Source organism: Planococcus citri, chromosome 5 (genome assembly GCF_950023065.1).
Source record: "Planococcus citri chromosome 5, ihPlaCitr1.1, whole genome shotgun sequence".
Lineage (NCBI taxonomy): Eukaryota > Metazoa > Arthropoda > Insecta > Hemiptera > Pseudococcidae > Planococcus > Planococcus citri.
The window spans coordinates 36,255,872-36,270,891 of NC_088681.1; the positions used below are offsets into that span (position 1 = coordinate 36,255,872).

General features: G+C 32.9%; 1 protein-coding gene across 3 annotated transcripts in view; it reads right to left on the bottom strand.

Moving 5' to 3' along the window:
• The window catches only part of LOC135848514 (very long chain fatty acid elongase 7-like), a 56,874-nt gene that overhangs the window by 14,913 nt on the left and 26,941 nt on the right, over nucleotides 1-15,020 (bottom strand). Inside the window, exon 1 of one of the 3 annotated variants that reach the window (XM_065368433.1) lies at nucleotides 10,706-10,873. The exons of the other annotated variants lie outside the window; for them this stretch is intronic. The gene's annotated coding sequence lies outside the window, so the exon portion shown is untranslated. Of the gene's footprint in view, nucleotides 1-10,705; nucleotides 10,874-15,020 lie in introns of those variants that run through there. 3 annotated transcript variants of the gene reach the window in all.

Genomic DNA, 15,020 nt, shown 5'->3' on the forward strand with positions numbered 1-15,020 from the left:
TATTAAGATTTTAACGCACAATTCCGTATACTCGGCACGTCCGAAAATAGATGAACCAGAAATGGATGATTATAAATATAATCAGAGGAGGAAAAAAATTGCTGTACAATGTATAGTAAGTTCAGTACATCTTTTCATAGTGTAATGCAATTTACAAACACAAGTACCTACGTAGCATCGTTTGACGAGGCTGTTGAAAAAAATTTTTACACTTTGGAAAGGTCACACGAGTATCTCGTTGTCCTGATTTCATTGAAAAAAAATTTACTTACCACTGTTAAATTGGTTTTATCGCCTTGGTTTTTATTTATTCATAACGACACCCGCACGTCATTGTACTGCGAAGTGTAAAACGATTACATATTATCGGTCATAATACATTTTTGCCAATTAGACATTTTTTTTTTTTGGTGTGTGTGGTGTCACTGTCACATGGGTAGGTAAAGGTACTGCGATGGAATAGTTTTCGACTTTAGTATGCGTAAAATCCACATCCAAGTGTTAATTTGTCAAGTTTGCTTTTTTTTCCATCTCAGATCAATCTTAGCACGGTATGATACTTCGATGGCGGTGGTGGGGGCGGCGGAGGTGGTTGTATCGAAGAGTAAATATTGTATGAAAACCATTAAAAATGTTGGAGCTATTTTCGCGTATAATATTCTATATTTTATTACCCTCTGCTCGTAATACGAGTACCATAAGTAATAATTTGATGGCAATACAAGAAGTCGGCGGGGCGTAAGCGACCGACGCAACGATATCAAAATTCTTCATGACTTGGCAAAAATAAACTCGAAAATTAGTACTCGCGTACTCAAATTCCTCGCATGCATAAATTACCTCCTCCTCGATCATAATATACGCGAGCATGTTACCAAGTCGTCACGAATCGCAAAATATTTACATAATTTTTTTTTCCAACATATCAGCAAAATATTGTAGGTACGTTGTGTCTATTTTATACTTAAATTGTGTACTCGCGATTATAATGTTTATTTAATGGCCCCAGCTAGCTGCGAGTAGGTATATTGATGTAAGTTCGCAGCAAACTATGTGAATGTGCGTACATAGACGATTTTACAAATTGATACCTCCGGGTGAAGCCAATTTGCCGCCCTGAAGTCGATAGATGCAGTTGGATTTTCTACCAATTATCTCCGCAGCCCGACAAACACAATGCTTAGGCCGGAAGATCCCATAATTAATTATCCATTTTGGTCGGCTGCTTGTTGATGAAGATATTAATTTTTACGTTGTTTGGTATACGTTGCTGGTATTGTTAGAATGTGCGGGTTTCCCCGCCAGTATTTATACGTACGATCATCGTGGAATAGTTCCTTGATCCGAGATTTGTTCCAGGTCTGGGATAATTATTATAAGCACTTGCATTGAATGAGATTTATGGAGTTGATTGAGTCCGGCAGCTTGGTTGATTTATATTCTACGCAATTCCAAGAGGTTTCAATTTTCAAGGCAAGATTTAGGTATATATTTTTCGATCAAGATTTCATATGCAATATCTCGGAATCGCATCGTCGAAGAATTCAACCCCTCAAATAGCAAAATCAAAATTCCATTCGTGCCAAATCTTCAAGAAAAACACAACAAACGAATATTCGTGCCAAATCTTCAAGAAAAACACAACAAACGAATTTTCGCAATGTTAAAGAAGAATCAGCCCAGTTGGACTTTGATCAAAAATTCAAATTAGATTTCTATAGAGTTCCTGATATTATGTCAAACATTGAAAAATTAAATTCATCAAAATAAAAAATATTTTTACAATTTTACAATATTTTGTCCGACTTTTTTAGGAACTTAGGAAAGAAATTCGATGAATCCATGACATCATGTCAGAATTTTAAAAAACGAAGAAAAATGACCAATTTCTGAAATTTTGAGAAACATTGAAATGCAAGTTTAGATTTCAAGTTTGACTTTTTAGAGCTTGCGATGAAATTCTGTCAAATTTTCAAAAATGATTTATAGACATTCTGACATCTTCTAAGACTTTTGAAAACTTGGAAGAAATCGTTTAGAAACCTTATCAATGAAATTTCATTTTTAGGTTTAAAGCAAAAAAACGTATCCATGACTTGAAACTTTCCTCGCAGAGAAGACTTTACCTCCATTGAGGATATTTTGGGCCGAGGATCTGTCCAAAATTTTTACTACGTTACGTCAATCCATGTGACGCTAACTTTTGAAAACTTGGAAAAAATTTTCTATTTTTGAAATTTTTACTTGTACTAAAGTGGATATTAAAGTAGATTTTTAAATACCAAATCTGATTCATAAAAACTTGAAAAAAATTACTAAATTTCTAAAATTAAGTAAGTACGTCAATTTTTCAAAAAATAATTTTCTGATATTTTTCCAAACTTTTAGCCCATTTGGAAATCTAAGCATTGTCAACTTGACCAAAAACCATATCCATGATTTGAAACTTTCCTTAGGGAGGTGACTTTACTTCTATGTTTATTGGCATTCTAAGCATAATTGAGTTGATTTGAGCAAAAAACATATCCATGATTCAAAAATTTCCTCGGAGGGGAGACTTTACCCTTATTTTTTTCTACTGCCTATGTTGCCCAATTTATTGTCTTTTGGTCAACAACTTGAGAGACCAAAAGTCAAAAATGTGTGTTTCAGCAAAATTTCAGACCTTAAAAAGACCATTTCTTGAATTTCTAAAAAATAAAAAAAAATTAAGGTAAATTTGGGCTGAATGAGGATGAAAAATGAGGGTAAAATCTCCTCTGCAAGGGAAATTTTTAAATCATGGATATGTTTTTTGCTTCATGTCAAGAATAAACTGGAATTTTTTTCGTTGTCAAAAGTCTGACGAAATTTTGGAGTTTCATAGTGTATGTGAAATAAAGTTACATAAAATCTAAATAAAATAGCTATCGAAAAATGTACACTACTATTTCAAAGCCTTTGAAAGTCAGGCATTGAGTATGTCAAGATCATCGATCGTGATTTTTTCAAAATTTCTAAAAGCTAGACAAAAGACCAAAAACTCTGACATTATGACATCATATTAAAATACATGAGAAATTGGTCATTTTTTCGAAGATTTCAAAAGTCTGTCATAATTGAGGAGTTCCATGGAATAGCGGCCTTAGTCATTTTTTTTTCCATTTTCACTATTTTGAATATATTAATTTTTTTTTTAATTTTACGATATTCAGTGGTATTAAAGAGTTCTTCCATAAAAAAAAAAAAAAAACGAATTGGAAAATATATTTTCTAATATTTAAAATCCATTTGAACACGTAAAAATCGTTTTAAAAAAATGACTAAGGCCCCTTTTCCATTCAACACCTCAATTTCGAGAATCCACTGAGAAAATCGTGGTTTTTTTCAAGTTCTTAAAAGTCAATGAAATTTTCTTTGATATACCTGATGTAAAAAAATCATAAGAGTTTTTCCCAATTTTTATAAAATTTAGCATACTCAATGTCAAGAATTTATCGTGATTTTTTCCAAGTTCCTAAAAGTCAGACAAAAAAAAATTTTGTAAACAAACTGTGGACGCTAAGGCCTAGATTCTAAGGCGTCCTTAAATAAAGATTTATTCAATTCAATTCAAAGTACCTATTATGTATAAAATCAGATAATTATAACTTACTAAGGGAAACTGATCAAATTTTTACAAGTTTTTAAAAGTCAGACATATGAAGAATTTCAAGAATTTTCCCCAACTCTTCAGAGATGGATAGTTAAGTGTAGTAATTATTTTAACGATAATTTGCAGTCTCTGAGGTTGATTGCAACCGTCTTCTGGAGCAAATTGAAATTACTAGAGAACAGTCAAATTTTACTAGAGACTTCAGATCAGCTGGAAAATGGTGGCAACCGAGTCGGGTGATCGAATTTAGGGTACAAATCGATTTTAATTTTTTTATTTCGAGATTTACTCTTTTTGTAGAAAATCCAGTTCAGCAGCGACCATTTCCGCCATTTTTTATAATTCACCAAAATCTAAAAATCAACTTCGTCAGCTTCAACAAATTTTAACTCAATCAGAGTTGACATGTACTTGGTACAAGTTCCCTGGTGAGTCAATTTTTTTCCATTTTTTTTTTCAGTTTTCTATTTGCAGAGGGAAAAGATAATTTTGGAGCTCATCACCACAAAAATGTCACAAAATTTTCGGATAGGTACCCAATTAAAATTGCTAAAAAATTGTAAAATCGATTCAAAATAAAAAAAAAATCGATCAAATTATGTATGTACCTACTTTTTTAATGCAAATGTTCTGAAAGAGACGAGGTAAGTAGGTACCTAAACGAATTAGCATTTTTCAATCTGCAGGTAGGTAATTATTTTAATATTTATGCCAATTTTAAAAATATTGTTTTGATTTCATTCTCTCTTTTTACCCCCCTCCCTTTGATCGACGCTAAAAATATCCAAAAATGTTTCAGGAACTCTGAACCATAAAAAATTTTATGGGCTCGTGTTCTGATTGCAGATTGACCCTCAAATACTGGACAAGGCCAAGCCAAGGGAAACTTTTCAGTGGTTCGAACAATAAAAATTGACTACTTTCGACCTAGATTTCAAACTTTTGGTTGGTGAATTGAATACCTATTTCATTTTTATTAAATTATTCCAAGTCCAACTGAAAAAAATTAGGTTAATCGATTCGGGATCGTTCGTTCTCTGCTCTCGCCTCTCAAACCAAAAAATCCGTTTTAATAACCACGTGGTGAGTTGAAATTTCAGAATTTTTCACCTTAGTCAAGGTACGCTTAGTAATTAGAAAAGGTTAAGGTAGCCAAGAGAGGGAAGAAAGAAGAATGGAAATTGTAAACGGATCTCAAACCTTGTATGTGACTAATTAATACACACTCTATTAACTTCAGCTCCGGATAAATTCGCGTGTTTTCTTTTTCGCATAAAGACACTCTGCTTTTAAACGAATTGGCACTCGAAATATAAACCAAAAAATTACGCACTTTTTTGAAATTAATACCTACGTATCATTTATTTAAATCTTAATTAATACGAATTTTTCTTCAGCTAGACCAGAAAAATATACAAGTAGTTTGTATTCTTCGAAGCGTGAAAATTTTTGTGAGCATGTTTTAAACAATTTTCGTGCACGAAAATTCCTAGTCACGCTTGGCAACTTGAGTGTCTGTTAATCATCTTATAAATACCTACGTATAAGAAATAGAGAGCAGATTAAATTTTTGTTTTTCTTGACACTCGGATATATCATACCTACTACTCGTACATGTTAAAATTACCATTCAATTTTTTTCCTGCATTTGCGTAAAAGTAAACTCGTAAAGGTACACACATTTCCAACAAATTTTAACATTAAAATTTGCACGTGCCTGAGCTCGATGCTCGTTAATTTCGCAAATATGGATAAAAAATTAAAAAGTACATGGGCATAGCTTATTATATTATTCATAATTCATGTTGGTTTTTTGAATGAGAAAGATTTATATCGTATGGTAGGACTACTACATTACGCTACCATGTGACCACTGTATGACTGTCTGAGGGATCTGGTGTAGAAAAACGAATTAATCTGTAGCCTATTCATAATTGTCTAGATGTCCTTCGATGTAACACTTGAAGACTTGAATTTGACACATAGGTATATAAATGTATCTTATTCTTTACCACATCATCTTCCTTAAGGTTGAACTCCAATTAAACTCGGTAATTTTCCTCAAGCAAGCATGCAACTAGTTGCGAAACGAGAAAAGATTAGGTTGACTATCTGCTGCAGGTCAGCGACATCTCGATGAAGCGGATTTTCCGCCAATTTAAGAACCGGAAAGTAAACTCGATAGCCTGTTATTATACCTCAAGTCCGCATCGCTAGTCGAACCGCAAATCTTACACCATATTAGCGAATATGTGGTCAATATACGCGCCTTTATGGTATACTTTTATCCTCGTATGTAGGAAAAAAACAACAGATTTCGATGAGCTGGGGCAAAGGTCGCCATTATTGAGGGTTCTAAATCGTACTGAATTATTCAACGATCCGATTGTCGTCCTCGTCGCCTTGTTTCTTGATTAATATGTATCAAGTTGGAAAAAATGGAAAAGTAGAATGGTTGAAATTCAATATTATCGCGTGTAGAAGCACACATAAAATTCCTTTCTTCTGTATAAAAGGTACTACATGTAGGTATGATAACCGATGCACTTTTCCTCTCACTGTAGGTACAGTGCAAGTGATTCCAATCTGTGAGAGGAAGAGAGTGGTGGAGACGATAATGAAGCGTGTATGGTCATCGCTACATGTATAAAGTTGTCATAGCCAATGACATAATTTGCCATTTATTATTATTCCGATCATCGTCGTCAATTTTATTGTGTGTTTTGAGAATCACTACGGTATTACCAATTTTACATATGATCAATTGTCAATACTGCGTAGTAGGTTCGAAGTCACGTGCGTTTGTAGGATACGTGTACGATATTTCTTCATATGGTATGCCGTTCAATACATACAAACGGTTTTCAAGATGCATAAACTTATCAATCAAAATACATGATTAACGCGATAATTTGACGATTTGGGTGCCACAGTGACCGCGATTGAGACTGACTGTAGTTTTAGGGTATGGATGAATTTCGTAGGTAATTTTAATTTACTACGGAGTTGTTGTCATGAAGTCGCAGTTTGGGCTGAATTTTTACTAGCATATTTTGGGAGACGTTATGTTCCTAGAGCCTTTTGATATCAACCATCATTAGAATGAATCTGCTAAAAGCCAGATGACAATTTCAACATTCAGTTTTTAGGAAGAGATGAAAGTGCAATGAAAGTGACTCTATCTCTTTTTCCTTTGAATTAAGATCGATACCATGAGCTTTTTCTGATAGCCCGGTAAAAATCATAGATGAAAGTAAAACTTAACCAAAGCAATTTCAGCCTAAAAGCATTATTTTAGGAGATATTAAAGAAAAACCAAATTTTGGAACGGTTTAAGTCTACGAGAAAAGATTAGGTACTTGGATCAAATGTTCAAAAAACTGGATGAGAGGGCAACTCGTCTCTTGAAATCGAGCAAATGTAGGAAAATCAGTTGATTACAAACTTTTCAAAAATAATGAGTCTTTGCTTTTCAAAAAATGAAAGTATGGAGTAGAAAAAAGTGAAATTTGAACAGATAAGAGAAGTAAGAAAGAAACAGATGAATTTGAATTGTTGATGATTTATTGAATGTTTATTGGGACCAGAAATCAACATTGCAATAAATAATAATTCCTTTATTCTTATTCTACTTTCCTCTAACCCCACATTCTTTTGAATTAAAAAAATACTAATAATGAGTAAAAATCGAAACTCAAAAAAATGATTTAGCCTCCACTTCCATTTTCAATCTTTTATTAGATGGGTTTTTGACCCCCCCCCCCCCCACCTCGTGACATTTCAGACAAATCAACATCAAAATTCAGAATTGAAAAATCAAACTGAAACAGAAATTTTTTCAATTTCTTCTTCTCCCCTCCTCTCCTCCAAAAAAACGTGGATGCAAAAGTTCATTTCTGTCTTCAAATGTAAAATCGGAAACAAAAATTGCAGAACAAGTTACAAGGAAAGGGATCATTATAACTAACTACCTACTTTTGTAGAAATTCAAAAAATATCAGCTTTTAGTAAATTTTTCAAGCATTTCGAATAAATTTTTCATGCAATTTTAAGCAATTTTTTACAACATTTGACACAATTTTCTGAATATTTTTAAAAAACTAACAAAATATTAAAATGTTGAGAAGGGATTTCTATAGTTTTCACAGAATTTCACGCTACCAATTTTTAAAGTAGGTAAGCATGCAACATCAAAAACGATAATGTTCATTACCTATTTCAACGCCATTTTGTCAATTATTATTTTTTAAGACATTCAAACACCAATTTACAGGGTTTCTTGCACAACCTTTAAACAAATTTTTCAATTTCTCAACGTAGAAATGAAATAACGCAGAATGCTTAGTGAATAAATCGTTATTTCCAATTTTTTACAGAATATGTACTACTCGTAATTTCTAAATGAGTTCCACACCTATACGTTAATTTTCAGCACTTTTCGAGGTTAAGCAATCAACAAACTGTGTTTCCAGTATATGTATTTGAATTTGAAGAATCAAAATTCAAATTAGGCTAATTCAAATTTTCACTCCTTTTGGAAAAAAATTGATAAATATTTTAATCGAATATTCGTGTATTTCATCCAAACCCTTTCTGAAAAGATGTGAAAGACACAAAATTGTACAACATAAATTTGAATTTTCATCCAATAAACTAAACCTTATGTACATACCAGATTTTTTTAATGAAAATTTTCAAAAATGGAAAAAATAAAAAAGTAGTCAACTTTCAAAAAACTAATTAAGTAATTAATTAATTAAATTAATTAATTGGGCAAAAATTTTATAAATAACTCATTGAATATTCGCACCACTTCCTCTACTTCCATCTCACTTCTTCCAGACACATGTCTTTTCAATGTCAATGACAACATTCGACACGTTCCTATTTAATGTACCATACCTATGTGTTCCTACGTGTAGACAAACCACTTTTCCCTTTTTTACTGCAAAAGTACATTTTTCATCTAATTAATCGAGTACAACCTGAGATAAAAATGAAAGTAAACTTACCACCAAAACTAAAAACGAGTTTGACAATTTTTTTGGAAAATTTTTCCACATTGAATGTACTGCCTAATTGAATTATTTCTCATTTTAATTGGTTGTATTTCGTGAAATTCAAAACAGGTACTTACTGAAATTAAGGGAAAAAAATCAATTTGTTTGCATTTTAATAATTAAGAATTTTATCAAAAAGATCAGACTTGTAACGTGTGTTGCAAATTTAGTAGGTACCTACTATGAGTGTTTTTATTAATCATTGAGAATACAATGAATTAACAAGCAATATCCTCTCCTCTTTCCTCGCTACGGACTCCCCCCCCCCCACCAATAGGCAAAAATAAAATAAAAATAAGCATATGCCTATTGCCTATATTATGTACATAAGTAGTATTTTGAAAAGAGATAAAATTCTACAAACATTTTTAAATAATTGAAAAAATTTAGAAAAAGTTCAAGAATCGTAACGATTCATTTTCACAATAATTTACGGATTTTTATAAGAAAACGATTCAGCTCGAATTTTATAGATGCTTCGGAGATTAAAATTTTCAATTTTATAACCAGAATACGAGTACCAATTTTTCCACCCTCATAGAATCAATTTTTGGAGTAAGGGATGGTAGAAAGTCGAGGGCATTCCTGTTCCTCCTGTTCCTGCTCAGCTGATTTGAAATTCTATTCTTGCCAAATTTTGAAAATTTTATGGTATTGATTGAAAATTAAGCACGTCAAAGTCATAAGTATCAAAAAAACGAAACTTGATCATTTTTTGTAGAAACATTAGAAGTTGTACCTTAGGGTTGTCCACATTTATACAGCAAAACTTATTTTGTTAAATATTCACTGTCTCACCTGCTCATTTTTTTCCTTTAGGTGTAGGTAGTTCACAAAAAAAATTTCAGCCAAATCCGTGAAGATTAACCCGTGCCCCCGGGCCACTCAATGTCCTTATGGGAATTAACATAGGATTGTACCTGTAAAAAACACAAAACTTCAGTTTTGACCGAATTTCTTTGAAATTGATGGTTTGGACCATAAAAAGCAATAGTGTAAACAACTTTAAAGTGTTTTGACGAATTTTCAACTCCGAGGGGTCCATTATTGAGGAGCCACAAACCCCCAAATATCGTGAAAATTGCGGTTTTTGGCGTTTTTTGGGGGTTTGTGGCTCCTCAATAACGGACCCCTCGGAGTTGAAAATTCGTCAAAACACTTTAAAGTTGTTTACACTATTGCTTTTTATGGTCCAAACCATCAATTTCAAAGAAATTCGGTCAAAACTGAAGTTTTGTGTTTTTTACAGGTACAATCCTATGTTAATTCCCATAAGGACATAGTGTGGCCCGGGGGCACGGGTTAATCTTCACGGATTTGGCTGAAATTTTTTTTGTGAACTACCTACACCTAAAGGAAAAAAATGAGCGGGTGAGACAGTGAATATTTAACAAAATAAGTTTTGCTGTGTAAATGTGGACAACACTATTGTACCTATATGTAAATTGACACTGCACCGCAGATTGAATCAAAATTCAAGCAATTGCAAAACAGAAAGGTTTTATCTAGCATCGTGATTTTCTATTCAAATCGTAACACTTTGTTAAAATATCAGACAACTTTTAAAAAATACATAGAAAATATCGATTAGATTTTTCGAACAAATAAACACCAATATTACTGAGATTTTAAAACTTGAACATCGTTTCAATCCTTATAGCTAATTGAATGCCTCCTCAACCTGCAGATACTCCAGGTGAAAAAATTTTCCGGTAGCGTCAACCCTTTCGCGATCTACCTCATCGATGTTTTAATTTTGAAAATAATTACGAACAAGGTGTTAATTAATGTCGATGGTGTACGCGTTAAAGAGAAAATGAAAAGACATCGAACACTCGACTATTTACTCAACAATTAGTAAATACTACGTTACTTAATCCTACACACTAAACAAATATTACGTAATTCATTGGCATAATCGTTCCACTTATCCACTCGTTAGTATATCTCGGACCGAAAAAAAAAAATTCGCAAAACTGACCAAAGTGAGAAAAAAAATCCAAAAACTTACCAAAAAAAAAACACACACACAAAAGAGCGCGCAGAAAATATTCCACAAGTCGAATCACAACCACGCACTATACGCGGAATGATTTAATAAAACTTGTAGCATTAAAAAAAATCGCACTAGCTGCTGCGACCAAGTCGCTATAACTGGTGTTCTGCGTATCGTCAATCGTCAAAAACCGAAAAACTGGATGTAGCGAATACGTCATGCAATCGGCGCAGCCAATCGTATTATAGGTTAAGAACTTTGATTTTTGCGCCAACATCGCCAGCGAATACGAAACGATAACTGCGCGGATTTCCCAGCAAACTAGTTCAGCGCTGCGGCAAATGATGATGGGATGTGTTTTTTTTTTCACTCTTGTTGATATCGAAATTACACCTGTGTATGGGATGACGTCCGATGAGAGGATACAGGACACGGATGTAGAGGACTTCGGGCAACGTCTGTGGAAAAATTCTCATCGTTATTTTCTATAATTTCTGCATTTCTGCGATATACGAGTACTTCGTTGCACGAACAATCGATAGCGGAAGTTTTTGGCTCGGCATCATGCTGGAGACTTATTATTACATCAGAGACGATGGCGATTAATTAAGATATGTACGCCGACGACGATTATCCAATGGAGCGAAGAAACGGCGCGAACAAATTGAAAAATACCATTTCACGGTGTAATACGAAGCGATATGGCTCCTGATAGGCGTCTTACCGTGTACTACGTATAATATGTATACCAATCCTATATAAATTCTAGTGTAGGTAAAAGTGATTGTACCAATTATACCAATTACTTCCAAGTTATAAAACATTCTTATTACGAGTGCTATTTCTGCATCAGCATTGTTATTCCATTTACGAGTAGTCTTATTTTAAGCGTGGGTTGTTTTTTCACCTGTCTAGCTCCCTATTTATTTATTTATTTATTTTTTGCATTTTTTTGCTAATTATGCATTTAGACATTTAGATATTGTGTCTATATATCTTCGAAGCTACAATGATATAATTCCTGCATTTGCGTCAATATGTCGAATAAGTTTACATAATTTACCAAAAAAAAAATCTGCCTTATCACCAAACATAATTTATTCTATACTTGTTATAGCACGTGTAGGCAACTATAGATACTGTAAATGTGTTCAATTTGAGCTCTTGAGCCCGAAGAGTAAAGCCAAAGCCACAGACGAGGGAATCTCACATGAGATTACTCTCGGATATGTACAAGTTGATTTTTTCTTCTTTGAATTTAGGAGACCAGGCAACTACACCATAGAAATTTCGAAAGTTAAATCGTAGAATTCAGAATTTTTCAAATTTCTAAATGTTCTTAGAAAAAAATAAAAAATTTGAAATCATGCATCAATTTTTAGTCTCTGAAAGTCAAAATTGAAGTTCTTGGCAACTGTTCTCGGCAATTTTAGATTTGTAAGGCCTCCCCCCCCCCACCAAAACATAAAAAATTTTGAACCAAGAAAAGCTAAATTGAAAGAGCCAAAGAGCATGCAAAAATACACCATGAGCTAAATTTTCGGATGCTGCGAAAAACTCAAAAGTTTATTAAAATGACCAAGAAAACTGAAATTTGGCGAACACCCTACATTTTACCCCCCCCCCCCCTATTCAAACCGTTTTGAACAGTTCTGCAGCCTCCGGCAGATTTTAAAAGGTTGAAATTTTCACAAAATTTTATTCAATGAAGTTGGAAAGCTAAAATTGTATACCCTAAATTTAAAATGCTGAGTCAATTGGAGGTGATTTACATAAAACCATTTTAGAGCTTCCAGCCATATTTTAAAAATTCCAAATTTTCAAAAAATGCCATAAAAAATTGATTTTTGTTGATACAGAACTGTATATTTTTCAAAAGTTCAAATCGTATTTAAACGTGCTACTTGAAGCGTTTTTTTTCGAAAACTGGAATTTGCAAAAAGTTGCTGGAGACTCCAGTTTTCAAAAAAATTAGAGGGTCGAAAATGAAGCACACGCAAAATTTCAACTTTCTAGGTCAATTTGATAAAATTTGAATTTTCTCACATTTTTGACCTTCGTTTAATTTTTAAAAATTCTCCAAAAAATAAAAATTTTTTTAAATTTTTGGAGAATTTGCACCTGAAATTCTGTCTGGTGATATGTTTTAGGATATTTTTTTAATGTATGAGTACCTTTATTTGTTCAGTTCAAAAATTTTCCTACCAGTTTATCCTTTGACCTTTTTATATTTTTAGAACACAATTATCATTTTTTTTCACTGCTTTCGACTTTAAATTTGATTTCTCGATCTTCGCGACCTTCTCGATCGAAGCTCAGACAGCCAAGACGGATCAGTTTCCATATTTGAAAAAGAAAAATGATCATAAAACGTGAAATTTAAAACCATTTTGATAGTTCACATCGATTATTTTCAAATACATGTTCTGATAGTGACTTGAAGGGGGGAGAGGGGTGAGGAATCTGTTGGAAATTTTCAAAGCATACGAAATCTTTCGGTAATATCATTTCTTTGAGGATTCATCCCCCCCTCATTGTGAAAAATCTGCGCATCAAAAAGAGGTACCTGCGAATTTCTCTGCATCGTAATGACCTTTCTTTCAGTGTAAAAATAACTCAGGGTTATCTGGAGTCATTTGCCATCCTAACCTAACCCAACCACGTGCCATGATCTCACTTAAATTGTCACCAATCTTGCAAAAAAAAAACTCATTAAATCGAGGTACTTAGTAGGTACTTATTATGTACTTACGAGTACAATAAAATTTTCGCTCAAGAAACAAGTTTATTCTACTTATGGTCGTATTTCAATCATGGACAATGTAATTTCTAACAACCCTATTCGAGATTACGCGAGTAATAAAGTCAAGATCAACACCGATACGAAAATTGTTCTTAGTGCGAAAAAAACCATAATTAAATATTAAACATTCCTCAATAATGTTAACAACCGGTTACAAAATATTCTCAAAGAATAGGACAATTACCAAAACCAGTTGATTGTATATAGTTGAACAAATTCACGAAAAAAATTAACTACTTCATAAAATCTTTCAAAAATTAATAAATTATTGCTATAAATACATACTATGTACTTATATAGGTAAGGTACATAGTAAGTACTTAGCATTAATTGATTCAGGAAACGAGCAATAATAATTAGAAGTCGAATGAGATTTTTCAACCTTTGGAAAAATACAAAATATCGTGTTATTTGCGAAATTTTCTACGTTACAGATCGTAGATTCGGAGTCGGTTTCTTTTTATCATAATACCTATTTTGCGTATCGATGAAATATACGAGATTCGTACAACATTTTCCTCAAGGTTCTTACATACGTCCATCAACAGAGCATTTAACAAAAAAAAAGTACATATTATATCATGAAATGCAAAAAATTTCATAAAGACGTTATCATGTAGAGAATAATTGGCTACTTATATGCACCTGTAAGACCAGTTCTGCTCGTAGGTAAGTTTTTCTAAAGTAGTTGGAAATTTATTTAAAAGAAATTATGTCTGCAAGGGCCTCTTTTGGGCTATAGTTAAAAGTTATCATCAATCGGGTGTTTCAAAGACAACTTTTTTGGCGCGAGGATGAACCAAACACAGAACAAAAATTTAAAAAAAAATCATCAACATTATGAATGAACTCTTTGAAGATTGAGAAATAAATTTTTTTAACCTTACAATTATGCAATTTTTTTTGAAAAAATGTAGGGTAACCTCGATTTTTAAAAAACGAGGCACAAAAAGTTCTTCGATACTAATTTTATGCTAAATGAATCTTCAACTAACACTTTAAAAGTAATCATGGAAATGAATCTCGAAAATCCACTTTTTTAAATTTTTAGTTTCTTTCTCCAGCACAATGGCAACGCAGTCTCACTTCTCAGCAATTCAAGGTCGCTTCCGGAATCCAGGAGGGCTACACTGGAGTGAATTTACAACTTATAAATAAAATCTCATCAACGTAAACCAACCTTATTGTTAGTATTTTTTTACAATACAAAAAACTAGTACCAATTGAAGGAAAGATACGTTGACTGCAAAAATATGCCTTTGTTCTTCCTCCATCGAATGCAGGTAACCGCATTTCGATCGAGGTCGACTAGTTGCAGCTCATTAAGAGAAGATGGCGCATGATAAATCAAGGGTTCAGCAAAGTGACGATGACGACAGCCATCGCCAATTCTAGATCCTTGTTTGATTTTTCGCAGACGATTTTTTTATTTCCACAACTAACCAACTCGAAGGAAATGGAAAACATCAAGTTGAAGATGACACTAAATTGAACAATCAATTAGCAAGATAGGAGTAGGCGTCGGGT